Genomic DNA, 14197 nt, shown 5'->3' with positions numbered 1-14197 from the left:
GTATTTGTAAACTAACTCTTGGTTCTATGATAGTGGTAAGAGGCAAGAAAGACTCAAAATTATACATTACGCGTTCGAAGATTCTCCAGAACATTGTTAACACTGTGGACAATGTTGACTCTACTGATTTGTGGCATAAAAGACTTGGCCACATGAGTGAAAAGGGGATGTCTATCTTGTTTAAGAAGAATGTGTTGTCGGGTGTTAGTGATATTAATTTGAGTAAGTGTTCTCACTGTTTGGCAGGGAAACAGACCAGAGTTGTGTTTAAGAGTCATTCTCTTTTTCGAATGGAGAGCGTACTTGACCAAGTGCATTCGGATGTTTGTGGGCCTATGAAGATTAGGACACTTGGTGGATGTTCTTACTTTGTTACATTCATTGATGATCATTCCAGGAAGGTGTGGGTTTACACCTTAAAGTCAAAGGATCAAGTATTTGAGAAGTTTAAAGAATTTCATGCCCTAGTTGAAAGGCAAACGGGGAAGAAGCTTAAGTGTATTCGGACTGATAATGGCGGCGAATACATTGGAAGATTTGATGCTTATTGTAAGGAGAATGGTATCCGACATCAGAAGAACCCTCCAAAGACACCTCAGTTGAATGGCTTAGCAGAGAGGATGAACAGAACTTTGGTTGAAGGAGTCAGATGTTTACTTTCACATGCTGGGTTGCCTGGTTCCTTTTGGAGTGAGGCTTTAAATACGGTGGTTCATATTATTAATCTAACCTCATGTGTTCCTTTGCGTTTTGATGTTTCTAACAGGGTTTGGAGCGGAAAAGATGTTTCTTACTCTTTGGATGTAAGACATTTGTTCACGTTCCCAAAGATGAGAGGTCAAAGCTTGATATGAAGACTAATCCATGTGTATTCCTCGGCTATGGTGAAGATGATTTTGGGTACAGGTTGTATGATCCAGTTCTAAAGAAACTTGTACGAAGCCGAGATGTTGTGTTTTTAGAAGATCAGATGTTGAAAGATGTTGAGAAAACCAAGACAGATTCAGTTCGTCAACATAGTGCTGATCTTGCTGATTTGGATCTGGTTACTCCACAACATGTTGATTCACATATTGGAGATGATGTTCATGATAATGAACATGTTACTGATGATAATTATGCTCCGGAGCAGATAGAGATTCCAGTACCAGATATTCCCCCATTTGTTCCACTTAGGCGGTCTACCCGAGACCGTCATCCTTCTATTAGATATTCTGCTAATGAGTATGTATTAGTCACTGATGGGGAGAGCCAGAGTGTTATGCAGAAGCTATGAAAGATGAGCTTAAGAAGGAGTGGGTTGAAGCCATGCAAGATGAGATGAATTCCTTACAAGAGAACAATACTTATGAGCTGGTGAAGTTACCTAAAGGCAAGAGAGCTTTAAGAAACAAATGGGTTTTCAAACTAAAGTCAGAAGAGCATACTTCTCAACCAAGGTACAAAGCTAGGTTAGTTGTCAAAGGATTCAACCAGAAAAAAGGGTATTGATTTTGAGGAGATTTTCTCACCGATTGTGAAGATGGGATCTATCCGAGTGGTTCTTGGGTTAGCTGCTAGTCTTGATCTTAAGGTTGAACGAATGGATGTCAAGACTACTTTCCTTCACGGTGATTTGGATAAGGAAATCTACATGGTGCAACCTGATGGCTTTTAGGTTAAGGGTAAAGAAGATTATGTTTGTAGACTACAGAAAAGTCTATATGGGTTGAAACAAGCACCGAGACAGTGGTATAAGAAGTTTGAGTCGGTTATAGAAAAGCAAGGCTACCGAAAGACAACTTCAGATCATTGTTTTTTCTTTCAGAGGTTTGGTGATGATGACTTCATCATATTGTTGCTATACGTTGATGATATGCTGATTGTTGGTAAAACTATTAAAAGAATTACGAAGTTCAAGCAAGAATTGAGCAAGTCTTTTGCTATGAAAGACTTGGGGCCAGCAAAACAGATTCTTGGCATTCGGATTTCTAGAGATAGAGGTTCTAAGACGTTACATATATCACAAGAGCAATACATTGAAAAAGTGCTTGGTAGATTCAACATGAAAAATGCTAAAGTGGTTAGTTTCCCTCTTACTACTAACTTTAAGCTAACCGATAGAGATTGCCCTTCTTCAAAGGAGGATGTTGAGGAGATGGATAGAGTTCCATATGCTTCAGCGATTGGTAGCTTGATGTATGCTATGGTGTGTACTAGACATGATATAGCTCATGCGGTAGGTGTTGTTAGTCGGTTTATGTCAAATTCGGGTAAGAAGCATTGGGAAGCTGTTAAATGGATTTTGAGATACTTAAGAGATACTTCCAAGTTAGGTATCACGTTTGGAAATGGAGAGTCGATGCTTGTTGGTTATACAGACTCGAATATGGTAGGAAACAAAAATAACATGAAGTCCACTTCTGGATATTTGATGACCTTCGCAGGGGGAGCGGTTTCATGACAATAAAAGTTGCAAACGTGTGTTGCATTGTCTACGACCGAGGCTGAGTATATGGCAGCAACAGAAGTGTGCAAAGAACTTTTGTGGATGAAAAGGTTTCTACAAGACCTTGGATTTAATCAATCACGATATGTGGTTCTTTATGATAATGAGAGTACGATTCATTTGGCTAGAAATTCTATGTATCATAAGCGGACAAAACATATTGATGTGCGGTATCATTGGATTAGAGAACGTCTTGAAGACGGGTTATTTGAACTGATAATGTTCATACCGATGATAATGGTTCCGATATGCTTAAAAAGGCTTTGACAAGTGAGAAACTCAAGGCTTGTTACTCGATCACCGGGATGACGATCCTTCCTCATAATTGGAAAGGGGGAGATTTGTTGGGTTTATAATTGGGTTTCCAAATATGAGAAATCTTTAGGCCAAACTTAAGCCCAACAAAATAGGTCAATATGTTTGTTGACTTAGTCAAGCATCCTAGGGCATTTTAAAACATCAAGTTGCAGCCATTTTATCAAAAATAAGAGAGTGGAGAGATTATGAAAAAGAGAGAAACCCCAAATTCCCGTCTACACTTACAGCAGCTCAGAAAAGTGACGATCCCTGGAGATCCGACCGTTGAATATTCACCATTTTTGGACAGCGTGTTCCTGACATCTGGGCCAAGGTTTTCAACCTTTGAATTCGTCTAAAAATGTCTGTAGCTCGATTTATAGTAGGTTGAACAGCAGTTGTTTTTGGGTGAGAAATTTCCTTTTTTGTCTTTAGGTTGTTTCATATACTTGTTGATTGTAATAGTTCAAGAGTATGATGATTATGTATACCTATAGTTGATCTAGAGAAGACCTATTGTATTGCTCTCTTGTTGGTGATAGTGGAATTTAAGTGGCCTACGGGTCCCGGTTTTGTTACTCTCGATTTTGAGAGGTTTTTCCACGTAAAAAGCTCGTGTCTTTGTGTTTGCTTAATTATCCTTTAGTTTGAAGATTTGGGGCTGATTTGAATTGTATTTGGTATAATTTATTTATTAGCATCCTCACGGTTTCATACGGGTCGGGAAAGTACTTGTCAAACGGATGTTTGTTTCCGCTTTATAGATTGCCCGCTGTGATTTATTTTCCCATCACATGACTTGATAATGTCAATAAGATTACTAGGTTTGAGATTAGTAGTTCTTTTAAGCATGTGATGTAGTTTGACTGATTCAACACTAAGGATGACATTTGAAATAATAAAAAAAGGAATTGATCAAGATGGATCGTGAGCAGACCAAAGCAGGGCGGATGTAGTATGTGATCCGTGGTTGCTCAGGACACTATTGAAATACGTGATGTAGTGGATTTTTTTTTTGATTTTTAACTAGTGATACCAGTGGATAGTGTAAAATTTTGTGCGTTATATACATTTTTAGGGATTTTAACCGGTGACACCGGTGACCATCAATCCTAAATCCGCCACTGGGCCAAAGGTTGTGTTTCCAAAAATAACTATATATTACTACATATGTTTGTCTAGAACTCCTTTTTTAAAATTATCATGAAAACGTTAGGCGTCAATTATCTAATTATCTGGAAACTTGTGTAGTGAAAGGTGATTCTCACACATCAATTTTTAATTCATACACAGTTATATATCATAAACTCACAATTATACCCCTAGATTAATCTAGAGAGTTGCACTTATATTATTATTATTCTAAATATATGTGAGGGTATAATAGTAAGTTATGAAATGTCCCGTTCTTATTGATTAAAAACATTCCATATTAATTGATTTCGTTGCGAGGTTTTGACCTCTATATGAGACGTTTTTCAAAGACTGCATTCATTTTAAAACAAACCATAACCTTTATTTCATCAATAAAGGTTTAAAAAGCTTTACGTAGATTATCAAATAATGATAATCTAAAATATCCTGTTTACACACGACCATTACATAATGGTTTACAATACAAATATGTTACAACAAAATAAGTTTCTTGAATGCAGTTTTTACACAATATCATACAAGCATGGACTCCAAATCTTGTCCTTATTTAAGTATGTGACAGCGGAAGCTCTTAATAATCACCTGAGAATAAACATGCTTAAAACGTCAACAAAAATGTTGGTGAGTTATAGGTTTAACCTATATATATCAAATCATAACAATAGACCACAAGATTTCATATTTCAATACACATCCCATACATAGAGATAAAAATCATTCATATGGTGAACACCTGGTAACCGACATTAACAAGATGCATATATAAGAATATCCCCATCATTTCGGGACACCCTTCGGATATGATATAAATTTCGAAGTACTAAAGCATCCGGTACTTTAGATGGGGTTTGTTAGGCCCAATAGATCTATCTTTAGGATTCGCGTCAATTAGGGTGCCTGTTCCCTAATTCTTAGATTACCAGACTTAATAAAAAGGGGCATATTCGATTTCGATAATTCAACCATAGAATGTAGTTTCACGTACTTGTGTCTATTTTGTAAATCATTTATAAAATCTGCATGTATTCTCATCCCAAAAATATTAGATTTTAAAAGTGGGGCTATAACTCACTTTCACCGATTTTTACTTCGTCAGGAAGTAAGACTTGGCCACTGGTTGATTCACGAACCTATAACAATATATACATATATATCAAAGTATGTTCAAAATATATTTACAACACTTTTAATATATTTTGATGTTTTAAGTTTATTAAGTCAGCTGTCCTCGTTAGTAACCTACAACTAGTTGTCCACAGTTAGATGTACAGAAATAAATCGATAAATATTATCTTGAATCAATCCATGACCCAGTGTATACGTATCTCAGTATTGATCACAACTCAAACTATATATATTTTGGAATCAACCTCAACCCTGTATAGCTAACTCCAACATTCACATATAGAGTGTCTATGGTTGTTCCGAAATATATATAGATGTGTCGACATGATAGGTCGAAACATTGTATACGTGTCTATGGTATCTCAAGATTACATAATATACAATACAAGTTGATTAAGTTATGGTTGGAATAGATTTGTTACCAATTTTCACGTAGCTAAAATGAGAAAAATTATCCAATCTTGTTTTACCCATAACTTCTTCATTTTAAATCCGTTTTGAGTGAATCAAATTGCTATGGTTTCATATTGAACTCTATTTTATGAATCTAAACAGAAAAAGTATAGGTTTATAATCGGAAAAATAAGTTACAAGTCATTTTTGTAAAGGTAGTCATTTCAGTCGAAAGAACGACGTCTAGATGACCATTTTAGAAAACATACTTCCACTTTGAGTTTAACCATAATTTTTGGATATAGTTTCATGTTCATAATAAAAATCATTTTCCCAGAATAACAACTTTTAAATCAAAGTTTATCATAGTTTTTAATTAACTAACCCAAAACAGCCCGCGGTGTTACTACGACGGCGTAAATCCGGTTTTACGGTGTTTTTCGTGTTTCCAGGTTTTAAATCATTAAGTTAGCATATCATATAGATATAGAACATGTGTTTAGTTGATTTTAAAAGTCAAGTTAGAAGGATTAACTTTTATTTGCGAACAAGTTTAGAATTAACTAAACTATGTTCTAGTGATTACAAGTTTAAACCTTCGAATAAGATAGCTTTATATGTATGAATCGAATGATGTTATGAACATTATTACTACCTCAATTTCCTTGGATAAACCTACTGGAAATGAGAAAAATAGATCTAGCTTCAAAGGATCCTTGGATGGCTTGAAAGTTCTTGAAGCAGAATCATGACACGAAAACAATTTCAAGTAAGATTTCCACTCGAAATAAGATTGTTATAGTTATAGAAATTGAATTAAAGTTTGAATATGATTATTACCTTGTATTAGAAAGATAACCTACTGTAAGTAACAAAGGTTTCTTGATCTTGGATGATTACTTGGAATGGATTTAGAAAACTTGGAAGTAAACTTGCAATCTTGGAAGTATTCTTGATTTTATGAAACTAGAACTTTTGGAATTTATGAAGAACACTTAGAACTTGAAGATAGAACTTGAGAGAGATCAATTAGATGAAGAAAATTGAAGAATGAAAGTGTTTGTAGGTGTTTTTGGTCGTTGGTGTATGGATTAGATATAAAGGATATGTAATTTTATTTTCATGTAAATAAGTCATGAATGATTACTCATATTTTTGTAATTTTATGAGATATTTTATGCTAGTTGCCAAATGATGGTTCCCACATGTGTTAGGTGACTCACATGGGCTGCTAAGAGCTGATCATTGGAGTGTATATACCAATAGTACATACATCTAAAAGCTGTGTATTGTACGAGTACGAATACGGGTGCATACGAGTAGAATTGTTGATGAAACTGAATGAGGATGTAATTGTAAGCATTTTTGTTAAGTAGAAGTATTTTGATAAGTGTCTTGAAGTCTTTCAAAAGTTTATGAATACATATTAAAACACTACATGTATATACATTTTAACTGAGTCGTTAAGTCATCGTTAGTCGTTACATGTAAATGTTGTTTTGAAACCTTTAGGTTAACGATCTTGTTGAATGTTGTTAAACCATTGTTTATTATAACAAATGAGATGTTAAATTGTTATATTATCATGATATTATGATATATAATATATCTTAGTATGATATATATACAGTTAAATGTCGTTACAACGATAATCGTTACATATATGTCTCGTTTCGAAATCATTAAGTTAGTAGTCTTATTTTTACATATGTATTTCATTGTTAATACACTTAATAATATATTTACTTATCATTTAACATAATTAACCAAGTGTATCAATATCTTAATATGATTCATATGTACCTAGTAAGACGTTGTTATAACGATAATCGTTATATATATCGTTTTCGAGTTTCTTAAATTAATAGTCTCATTTTTATGTATATAACTCATTGTTAAAATACCTAATGAGATACATACTTATAATAAAATCATTTTAACTATATATATAACCATATATATGTTATCGTATAGTTTTTACAAGTTTTAACGTTCGTGAATCACCGGTCAACTTGGGTGGTCAATTGTCTATATGAAACATATTTCAATTAATCAAGTCTTAACAAGTTTGATTGCTTAACATGTTGGAAACATTTAATCATGTAAATATCAATCTCAATTAATATATATAAACATGGAAAAGTTCGGGTCACTACAGTACCTACCGGTTAAATAAATTTCGTCCCGAAATTTTAAGCTGTTGAAGGTGTTGACTAATCTTCTGGAAATAGATGCGGGTATTTCTTCTTCATCTGATCTTCACGCTCCCAGGTGAACTCGGGTCCTCTACGAGCATTCCATCGAACCTTAACAATTGATATCTTGTTTTGCTTAAGTCTTTTAACCTCACGATCCATTATTTCGACGGGTTCTTCGATGAATTGAAGTTTTTCGTTGATTTGGATTTCATCTAACGGAATAGTGAGATCTTCTTTAGCAAAACATTTCTTCAAATTCGAGACGTGGAAAGTGTTATGTACAGCCGTGAGTTGTTGAGGTAACTCAAGTCGGTAAGCTACTGGTCTGACACGATCAATAATCTTGAATGGTCCAATATACCTTGGATTTAATTTCCCTCGTTTACCAAATCGAACAACGCCTTTTCAAGGTGCAACTTTAAGCATGACCATCTCTCCAATTTCAAATTCTATATCTTTTCTTTTAATGTCAGCGTAGCTCTTTTGTCGACTTTGGGCGGTTTTTAACCGTTGTTGAATTTGGATGATCTTCTCGGTAGTTTCTTGTATAATCTCCGGACCCGTAATCTGTCTATCCCCCACTTCACTCCAACAAATTGGAGACCTGCACTTTCTACCATAAAGTGCTTCAAACGGCGTCATATCAATGCTTGAATGGTAGCTGTTGTTGTAGGAAAATTCTGCTAACGGTAGATGTCGATCCCAACTGTTTCCGAAATCAATAACACATGCTCGTAGCATGTCTTCAAGCGTTTGTATCGTCCTTTTGCTCTGCCCATCAGTTTGTGGATGATAGGCAGTACTCATGTCTAGACGAGTTCCTAATGCTTGCTGTAATGTCTGCCAGAATCTTGAAATAAATCTACCATCCCTATCAGAGATAATAGAGATTGGTATTCCATGTCTGGAGATGACTTCCTTCAAATACAGTCGTGCTAACTTCTCCATCTTGTCATCTTCTCTTATTGGCAGGAAGTGTGCTGATTTAGTGAGACGATCAACTATTACCCAAATAGTATCAAAACCACTTGCAGTCCTTGGCAATTTAGTGATGAAATCCATGGTAATGTTTTCCCATTTCCATTCCGGGATTTCGGGTTGTTGAAGTAGACCTGATGGTTTCTGATGCTCAGCTTTGACCTTAGAACACGTCAAACATTCTCCTACGTATTTAGCAACATCGACTTTCATACCCGGCCACCAAAAATGTTTCTTGAGATCCTTGTACATCTTCCCCGTTCCAGGATGTATTGAGTATATGGTTTTATGAGCTTCTCTAAGTACCATTTCTCTCATATCTCCAAATTTTGGTACCCAAATCCTTTCAGCCCTATACCGGGTTCTGTCTTCCCGAATATTAAGATGCTTCTCCGATCCTTTGGGTATTTCATCCTTTAAATTTCCCTCTTTTAAAACTCCTTGTTGCGCCTCCTTTATTTGAGTAGTAAGGTTATTATGAATCATTATATTCATAGATTTTACTCGAATGGATTCTCTGTCCTTCCTGCTCAAGGCATCGGCTACCATATTTGCCTTCCCCGGGTGGTAACGAATCTCAAAGTCGTAATCATTCAATAATTCAATCCACCTACGCTGCCTCATATTCAGTTGTTTCTGATTAAATATGTGTTGAAGACTTTTGTGGTCGGTATATATAATACTTTTGACCCCATATAAGTAGTGCCTCCAAGTCTTTAATGCAAAAACAACCGCGCCTAATTCCAAATCATGCGTCGTATAATTTTGTTCGTGAATCTTCAATTGTCTAGACGCATAAGCAATCACCTTCGTTCGTTGCATTAATACACAACCGAGACCTTGCTTTGATGCGTCACAATAAATCACAAAATCATCATTCCCTTCAGGCAATGACAATATAGGTGCCGTAGTTAGCTTTTTCTTCAATAACTGAAACGCTTTCTCTTGTTCATCATTCCATTCAAATTTCTTCCCTTTATGCGTTAATGCAGTTAAGGGTTTTGCTATTCTGGAAAAGTCTTGGATGAACCTTCTGTAGTAACCAGCTAGTCCTAAAAACTGGCGTATGTGTTTCGGAGTTTTCGGGGTTTTCCACTTTTCAACAGTTTCTATCTTTGCCGGATCCACCTTAATACCTTCTTTGTTCACTATGTGACCGAGGAATTGAACTTCTTCCAACCAAAATGCACACTTTGAAAACTTAGCGTACAATTCTTCCTTCCTCAATACTTCTAACACCTTTCTCAAATGTTCACCGTGTTCTTGGTCATTCTTTGAGTAAATAAGTATGTCATCAATGAAAACAATGACAAACTTGTCAAGGTATGGTCCACACACTCGGATCATAAGGTCCATGAACACAGCTGGTGCATTAGTTAAACCAAACGGCATGACCATAAACTCGTAATGACCGTAACGTGTTCTGAAAGCAGTCTTTGGAATATCATCTTCTTTCACCCGCATTTGATGATACCCGGAACGTAAGTCAATCTTTGAATAAACAGACGAGCCTTGTAGTTGATTAAATAAGTTGTCGATTCTCGGTAGTGGGTAGCGGTTCTTGATGGTAAGTTTATTTAACTCTCGGTAGTCGATACACAACCTGAATGTACCATCTTTCTTATTGACAAACAAAACAGGAGCTCCCCACGGTGATGTGCTTGGTCGAATGAAACCACGCTCTAAAAGTTCTTGTAATTGGCTTTGCAGTTCTTTCATCTCGCTGGGTGCGAGTCTGTAAGGAGCACGAGCTATTGGTGCAGCTCCTGGTACAAGATCTATTTGAAATTCAACGGATCGATGTGGGGGTAATCCCGGTAATTCTTTCGGAAATACATCGGGAAATTCTTTTGCAATGGGAACATCATTGATGCTCTTTTCTTCAGTTTGTACTTTCTCGACGTGTGCTAGAACAGCATAGCAACCTTTTCTTATTAGTTTTTGTGCCTTCAAATTACTAATAAGATGTAGCTTCGTGTTGCCCTTTTCTCCGTACACCATTAAGGGTTTTCCTTTTTCTCGTATAATGCGAATTGCATTTTTGTAACAAACGATCTCTGCTTTCACTTCTTCAGCCAGTCCATGCCAACTATTACATCAAAACTCCCTAACTCTACTGGTATCAAATCAATCTTAAATATTTAGCTACCCAATTTAATTTCTCGATTCCGGCATATATTATCTGCTGAAATTAATTTACCGTTTGCTAATTCGAGTAAAAATTTACTATCCAACGGCGTCAATGGACAACTTAATTTAGCACAAAAATCTCTACTCATATAGCTTCTATCCGCACCCGAATCAAAATAAAATGTAAGCAGATTTATTGTCAATAAGAAACGTACCTGTAACAAGCTCTGGGTCTTCCTGTGCCTCTGCCGCATTAATATTAAAAACTCTTCCGCGGCCTTATCCATTCGTGTTCTCCTGGTTTGGGCAATTTCTAATAATGTGGCTCGGTTTTCCACATTTATAACAAACTACATTGGCATAACTTGCTCCGACACTACTTGCTCCACCATTACTCGTTCCGACACTATTTGTTCCTTTCGTTCTGTTAACCCCTGGTCCGTAGACCTCACACTTCGCCGCGCTATGACCATTTCTTTTACACTTGTTGCAAAATTTGGTGCAGAACCCCGAGTGATAATTTTCACACCTTTGGCATAGCTGCTTCTGATTGTTGTTGTTGTTGCGGTTATTATTGTTGTTGGGATGATTGTTGTAGTTGCTGTTGTTGTTGTTGTTGTTGTTGTTGTTGGGCCGTTTGTTGTAGTTGCGATTGATGTTGCGATTGTTGGGATAATTGTTGCGATTATTATTGTAATTGCTGTTGTTGTTGTATTGGTGATTCTTATCACCGTTTTCCTCCCACTTTCTTTTGACTTGCTTCACATTGGCCTCTTCAACAGTCTGTTCTTTAATTCTTTCTTCAATCTGGTTCACTAGTTTGTGAGCCATTCTACATGCCTGTTGTATGGAGGCGGGCTCGTGTGAACTTATATCTTCTTGGATTCTTTCCGGTAATCCTTTCACAAACGCGCCGATCTTCTCTTCCTCATCTTCGAATGCTCCCGGACACAATAGGCACAATTCTGTGAATCGTCTTTCGTACGTGGTAATATCAAATCCTTGGGTTCGTAACCCTCTAAGTTCTGTCTTGAGCTTATTGACCTCGGTTCTGGGACGGTACTTCTCGTTCATCAAGTGCTTGAATGCTGATCACGGTAGTGCGTACGCATCATCTTGTCCCACTTGCTCTAGATAGGTATTCCACCATGTTAACGCAGAACCTGTGAAGGTATGCGTAGCGTACTTCACTTTGTCCTCTTCAGTACACTTACTTATGGCAAACACCGATTCGACCTTCTCAGTCCACCGTTTCAATCCGATCGGTCCTTCGGTTCCATCAAATTCCAAAGGTTTGCAGGCAGTGAATTCTTTGTAGGTGCATCCTACACGATTTCCTGTACTGCTAGATCCAAGGTTATTATTGGTATGTAGCGCAGCCTGTACTGCGGCTATGTTTGAAGTAAGAAAGGCACGAAATTCCTCTTCACTCATATTCAAGGTGTGTCGAGTAGTCGGTGCCATTTCCTTCAAAATAGTCAAATGAAACGAGTTAATCATATAGAATATCAAGAGTAGTCAATAGTATTTCGTAGCATAATATGAACTTATTTATAAAAGCTATTTCTTCATATTAGCGTTTTATACTCTTTAATTCGGGTAGTACCTACCCGTTAAGTTCATACTTAGTAGCTAACATACTATTTCAACTACTACAATTCTATATGTAAAACTAATCACAAAAAAAATATATATATCATATTCAAACCTTTATACAATAACTTGCAAACTTACAATACCGCTATTTTACATATAGCATGAAATATAGCACATAAAACTTTGATACAAAGTAGTTGCGAAGATAATTCTAGTTAATAAATAAGGCGTTCAGCAAAGGCAACAAAGACACGTAATTCATACGTCCAGAAACAAGTCATGCATTCTGGTTTTACTAATACCACTTCCCATCCTTGGTCTTGCGGAACGTAACCGTTGTGACCGATAGTATGACAACGTGTTGTAACGTCGTCAAAAGGGCAAAGGTTACGTAATGACCAATAGTCTCGTAATAACCTAAAAACCTCATTTCTTACCCCAATTACCGGCTCCGTCACTTGTGAAAACGTTTTGTTTAATAGTTGTAGCCCGATGTTTTTTTTCTCACTTTGGTGAGAAGCGAACATTACTAACCCATAAGCATAACATGCTTCTTTATGTTGCATGTTAGCCGCTTTTTCTAAATCATGAAGTCCTATATTCGGATACATTGAGTCAAAATAATTTCTTAACCCGTTGCGTAAAATAGCATTTGGGTTCCCCGCAATATATGCGTCAAAGTAAATACATCGTAACTTATGGGTTTCCCAATGTGATATCCCCCATCTTTCAAACGAAAGTCTCTTATAAACCTGGACATTCTTGGAACGTTCTTCGAATGTCTTACAAACTGATTTCGCCGTAAATAGTTGTGCCGAAGAATTCTGACCGACTCTAGACAAGATTTCATCAATCATGTCTCCGGGTAGGTCTCTTAAAATATTGGGTTGTCTATCCATTTTGTGTTTTTATACTGTAAAATAGACAAGAGTTAGATTCATAAAAGATACTTATTAATACAAGCAATTTTTACATATATTGTAAAGCATAAGCACACTATATTACATATATTACACCACACAAATACAACTATCTTATTCCGACTCACTCGTTTCTTCTTTTTCGAACTTGATTCTTTTTGCTAAGTTTTTAGGGATATATGATGTTCCCCTAATATGAGCCGTCGTTTTCCACATTGGTCTAGAAAAACCTGGTGGTTTAGAGGTTCCCGGGTTATTGTTACAACTTAAGAAATACGGGTGTTGACGATACATATAAAGTTCATCGGGATTAGAATCAGATTTCTCTATTTTTATGCCCTTTCCCTTATTGTTCTCTTTTGCCTTTTTAAATTCAGTTGGGGTAATTTCTATAACATCATCGGAATCCTCATCGGGATCCGATTCATCGGAGAATTGGTAATCCTCCCAATATTTTGCTTCCTTGGCGGAAACACCATTGACCATAATTAACTTTGGTCGGTTGGTTGAGGATTTTCTTCTACTTAACCGTTTTATTATTTCCCCCACTGGTTCTTCTTCCGGTTCCGATTCTTCTTCCGGTTCCGATTCTTCTTCCGTTTCTGACTCTTCTTCCGGTTCCTCTTCGGGAACTTGTGAATCAGTCCACGAATCATTCCAATTTACATTTGACTCTTCATTATTATTAGGTGAGTCAATGGGACTAGTTCTAGAGGTAGACATCTATCACATAATATCAAACACGTTAAGAGATTAATATGTCACATAATATTCACATGTTAAAAATATATAGTTTCCAACAAAATTTGTTAAGAAATTTTTTTTTTTTTTTTTTAAGTAAACACGGTCGAAGTCCAGACTCATGAATGCATCCTAACAAACTAGATAAGACACACTAATGCAAAATTCTGGTTCTC

This window comes from Rutidosis leptorrhynchoides, chromosome 1, assembly GCF_046630445.1.
Source record: "Rutidosis leptorrhynchoides isolate AG116_Rl617_1_P2 chromosome 1, CSIRO_AGI_Rlap_v1, whole genome shotgun sequence".
NCBI lineage: Eukaryota > Viridiplantae > Streptophyta > Magnoliopsida > Asterales > Asteraceae > Rutidosis > Rutidosis leptorrhynchoides.
The sequence above is the reverse complement of the archived record's forward strand: the minus strand, read 5'-3'. Positions refer to the sequence as shown.